Source organism: Heterocephalus glaber, unplaced genomic scaffold (assembly GCF_053883595.1).
Source record: "Heterocephalus glaber isolate CG9 unplaced genomic scaffold, H.glaber_assembly_v1.0 deba00000122, whole genome shotgun sequence".
Lineage (NCBI taxonomy): Eukaryota > Metazoa > Chordata > Mammalia > Rodentia > Bathyergidae > Heterocephalus > Heterocephalus glaber.
In genome coordinates this window covers 602,644-607,929 of record NW_028258138.1, presented here as the reverse complement: position 1 = coordinate 607,929, position 5,286 = coordinate 602,644, and the positions used below count along the sequence as shown (strand labels likewise).

Sequence of the window (5,286 nt, the reverse complement as noted above, 5' to 3'; positions counted from 1 at the left end):
GCTGTTTACTTGCTCACTCTGCATATGGTCCCATAGTCTGGGGACCCTGACAGCGGGGGCACCTACATCTGGTGCCTGGTGGAGGAAAATAGGGTGATGGCTCCCAGGAGCTTCGTTTACCTCCCGACCTTGCCCTGTGTCTCAAAGGACACATGGTGACCCGGTGACAGAGCCCAGGCTGGACAGGGGACAGCTCCTGGGCCACGCAGGATGTCTGGTGGTGCCCCACCATGTCTTTGTGCCTGGGGACAAGAGAGCAGCCTCGCTCTGGGGCCCTACCTGGGCAGCCCAAGCCTGTGGAGTGAACACATAAGCTGCCCCAAACCTCTCAACCCCCAGCAGAGGGTCCAGTCCCCTCCCCATGGGAAGCAAGGCCCCTCCTGATGCTGGGTCCAGAGCCATGGCCTGGCAAAAATCATCTGCTCCTGGAACATGTCAGTAGGCTCCAAACAAACACTCAGATGAGGCACATCAGCAAGGCCTCCTCAGGACTCAGGGAGCAGACGCCTGTGGGTGGTAGGGCTGCAGGTCCTTCCCTAAGGCCAACCATCCAGGGTCTTCAGGTCCTGCCTTGGGTGTTAGAGACTCCCCAGGAGGATCTCTCGGGAGGACTTGCACCCCTACAGCAACACAGCTACAGTGTGGGCAGGCGGTGCCTCTTCAGATGGAGTGAGGGGTCAGCAACCACCTGCCCTCCTTCAAGCCTGGGAAGGTGCAGTTCCCCCCCCACACACACACACACATACTCACACTGACTCCTGGGGCAGCCACACAAAGCCAGGGTCTAGGAAGGGGTCTCTCCCTATGCAGCTGGCATCCTACCCTGGCCTGGTGTAAATGCCCCTCAGGGGTCTCCCTGCATACTACCACACAGCACCCTGTCATATCACCCCATCCTAATCTGCATTTCCCAAAGCTGGGCAGCTGTGGACATCCTGGGGCCAAATGCAGGCAAGTTGGAGTTTGGCCAAGCCTGGGCCAGGGATGGTGAGGGCTGCCCAGGAAGGCAGGACAAGGTCCCCAGTCTGACAGAATGGGGCACAGGTGGTCCCAACACCTGCCAGGGTTCCAGACGGCCCATAGCATAAAACCTGCAGGTGCTCCTGCAGCCTTCAGGTGTCTCTACGGGCTCCTGAGGCAAAGGTGACTCAGCACCATTCCTGTGAGATCAGGCACCAGGCAGCCTCACGGGGTGGCTCCCTGGACTACCAGGTGCCCAGTGAGGAGGAGGAGGCGGCCGTGCCTGCAGGCGCACTGCCAGCATCTCTCCATCTCTCTGTCTCAGTGGCTCTGCCTGCACATGTGCACTCTCGAACATGCACACTCACACACACGCTACACATGCCCTCGTCCACAACCAAGGACAGCCCAGGTGATGAGAGGGCTCCCGCCTCCTAAGCAGAGGAGGAAGCCCATCTGAGGGTGTTCTCAAGGGCAGTGCCCATGTGTGAGACGTGGCCCCGTAATACTTGGGTTCTCAGCCTCCCTTGTTGAGTCTCAATTCTCCCCAGGCTCCTCCTTGGGGGTGACGTGGAGATGGTACTCAGGCCACCACTCACACTCCGTGCTCCTTTGTCACTTTTGGTAACACTTTAGCACATGACAAATGAAGACAAGCACAGGCAGTGGTCCCAGTGGTTCTGGGCACCTCCCACCCTGCGCACCCAGCAGGCATTGGCCTCTGCAGCTTCTGGATGCCTGCTGGCCCTCTGCAGACGGAGGAAAGCCAAGCACCCCGGTACATGGCTCACTAATATTTTTAAACAGCAAAATGTATCTATTACAATGAAATAATTTATATTGTACTGACAGCAAGTTACAAACAGGTACCTGCAGAGGGACCCATTTTTCCCAGTGAGTCGTGTAGCAGAATGCCTTATCAAAGGTGGTAAAGCAGCATGGGAGGGTGTCACATGTGATGTGTGGTTTTGGTTTTTTGTTTTGGGGGGGGTGGTACTGGGGATTGAACTCAGGGCCTCGTGTTTGCCAGGCAGGCAAGTGCCGCTCAAATGGGCCTTCCTTCCTGGCCCTCTCTCCCTGACCCCTCACTGCCTGCCATGGGGCCAGCTCCATTCTGGGGACTTGAGCACAGTTCATCAATCACATGTGCCCAGGCTGAGCAGGCTCGGTCCTGAGGGTCACCCAAAGTGGGCCTCTGCCTGCCCTGCTGTACTGCACCTCTCACAAGCCAACCCCTGGGAACAGAGACCAGAATGCTCTGGACAGCACTGAACCACACCAGATGTGTTATGTCCCTTTGGCCTCACAGAGTTAGTCTAAAGCTACCATGGCCAGCGTGGTTCAGCTTTAAGTTCCTCCTGAATCATTGACAGCTTTCTGTTGTTGCTGATGAGCAATTCTTTCCGAACTACCGTACCACAACTCCCTGTAACCAAAAACAAAATGAAAGGGCAGCACAGGAGGATGGTTTAAATGGATTAACTGGTTTCTACTTTTTAGGATAATTCCACACAGTGTCACTTCCGGGCCAGTGATGGAGCCCAGGACTGAGAGGCCTCTGAGCAGTTCAGCAGCCCTGGGGCTGACTAGGGGCAGCACCTTCATGGAGCAGTGCACAGCATCTCTTCAAGTGTTTGATAAACGTCAGGAAGGAAGTAGACGATGCATTAGTTGAAATGCATTGGGTTGAGGGCCAGAACAGAGATTTGATAAACCAGTTTTGTACCTATATACGTAACCAAATTTTCAGGTTTGTTGCTAGTTAACACCAAACTTCTCGTACAGTTCAGTGTGTATGGGGCTGGGTGTAGGTAGCTCAATGATAAAGCGTGTGCTTAGTGTGCAAGAAGCCCTGGGTTCAATTCCCAGCACCCACAACTCTCTATGGCCTCTGTCCCACCCCTTTCCTCACTCCTTTCATCCTCCAGGGGTCCTGGGGCTTCCTTCGTCCCAGGACAGTGACTCCTGGCTTGGGCAGTGGGCCCTGACCATGGCAGACTCATGTTCCCGCATGGCAGGCCCACACGGGGCACTCTCCTGGGCGGCCAGGCCCACATCCTGGCTACTGCCCGACTCTTTAGGGGTGGCCTTTTTCTCCTCCAAGGCCTGGATGACATCCTCAGGAGCTCGAGGCACTCCCCTCAGCTGTCTCACTCATTCTCTTTTCTTTCTCCTTAAATGAATCCAGGGGTTTTCTATGGCTGTCAGGAAAAGGCTAACTTCCTCTTTTCCACAGGGAACTCATTTAAGCTGGACCTTCAGATCGGTGAGAAGTTTTTCTATCCATGTTGTAACAACCACTATGCCTTCCACCATCTCAGAGCCCAAAGACGATGCTTTGAGGGATAATTCTTTCATCACAGACTCCAGCACTACAAACATGTTGGGTTTCCTTGGCTTCTCTAGGTGACGATGGTACTGTGACATCATCATAAAAACTCACAGCTAAGGCCCGTCTCATTGTTCGACCTTGACAGAACTCAGTGAAGATGACTTTGGGAACCCCTTGGATGCAAAACCCTTCCTTCAGAGGACCCAGGCTGCATTTCTTTCCCAGCATGCAGCTGTGCCACCTTAATCATTTTTTAAATTGTAAACAGTTGTGGATGATCCTTTTAACAAACTCTAATTCACCTCCTTCAGCCATGATTTCTGTGATACCTCCTGTATTTACAGAACTAGGTGGAGTTCTTTGAGAATTTCTAGAGTTTACTCCCTTGGGCTCCAACTGGTTGGCAAAAAAAAAGGAGGGTTGTACATGCAAAAGTCATAGATTATCTCAGATTCTTCTTCTTTTTTGGTACCGGGGATCAAACTCGGGACCTTCCGCTTGCAAGGCAGGCAGTGGAACCACTGAGCTAGATCCCCGGCCCTCACACTCTTCTTTAAGAGTATCCATTGGGAGTGTCTTCTATGGTACTTTTACCACTTTTATGAGATCAGATAAGTTATTCTGTTCCACATTTTCTTTGTGTAGCTGAAACATATTTCATCCACTTTCGTTGCAAGGAAATATCAGCCATTTAAGGTTGCTCCAGTTCAGGGATAGTTGCAGGATGGCCTGGTATCTATGTCAATTCCTCTTCGAAGTGTAGTTTTGTCAGCGTCCTGGTGACCAATCAGATCTTCCACCCAATGAATGTAGTTGAGCCTCAAAGGAACTGTGGGAATTTGTCTCTCCAACAGAATATCATCAGGAAGTCCAAAGTCTTCCCTTAAAAGAGTACAGGTCAAAGCTCTGACTGCTTCAGGGTCTTTAAAATTAAGACTTATTCTTCTATTCAGATTTATCTGAACATGCTGCTTAAAATCTGGATATTTCTTACACACACTGACTTGCTCAGAGCCATCTCTGAGGTGGATGGTTCTGCCCAACGACTTGTCTGGTGTGGTCCTGTATAGTCCCCAAATTTTATGCCACCTGCCATGCAAAGCTCCTAGAAATGCAGATGCTATGATCCCGGCTCACCACCATTTGTCCTGTAGTTTGTTTTTCACACTTCAGTGCTGGCTCTTCTACAGTCAGGGAACTTGTGGAACTTCTTTTTCTTTTCTTTCTGAAATCAGGAGTACAGTGTTTTTTATTGAGACATAATTCACATACCATGCAACCCACCATTTAAAAGTACACAACGCAGTGGTGTTTGATGTGTGCAGAAAGGTGAGTGCCACTGTGTCATCTGGTCCCAGATTCCTCCTTTGCTCCAGAAAGAAACCCCACCCTCATCTACTGCCTGTCTCCGGATTCACCTGATCTGGACCCTTCATGCATAATGGGATGGAACCAGGTGCTTCTGATGCGCTTTGCCCTCTCAACGCAATATTCTCATGTCCTAGCCTGGGTGGGTTCTCATTCTTTGTCATTGCTGAATGACACTCCACTCTGAATATATTGAAGCATGTTTACCCATCAGTGCTTCTTTTGAGAAACTTTGGGCTGTTTCCACTCTTCAGCTGTCATGAGCAACACTGCTGTGATCTGTGTGCACTTTTTATGTGGATGCTGTCTTCAGTTCTCCTGGATGGTCCCCTAGCTGTGGACCTGTGGGACCTTATTTATTCCTGCCATCTTAGTGGGTGAGAAGTGATACCTAGTGTTTTTTATTTACATTCTCTGATGACCAACAGTTTCGAGTATTTCTTTGTATGCTTTTATTATTACATCCTCTTTAGAGAAATACCTAATCCAGTCTTTTGTCCAGTTTTCATTGGATTAGTTTTTTCTAATGCTGAGTTGTAAGAATTATTTATGTATCCTGGATATTCGATCTAGGTATCAGATGTATGGCTCACAAGTCCTCTCATCCATTCTGTGTGTTGTGTTCT

The 5,286-nt window shown here is 50.6% G+C and overlaps 1 pseudogene; it reads right to left on the bottom strand.

Moving 5' to 3' along the window:
* Nucleotides 1-2,493: 2,493 nt before the first annotated feature.
* On the bottom strand, nucleotides 2,494-4,435 carry LOC101720623 (RNA N(6)-adenosine-methyltransferase METTL16 pseudogene; annotated as a pseudogene).
* Nucleotides 4,436-5,286: the final 851 nt, after the last annotated feature.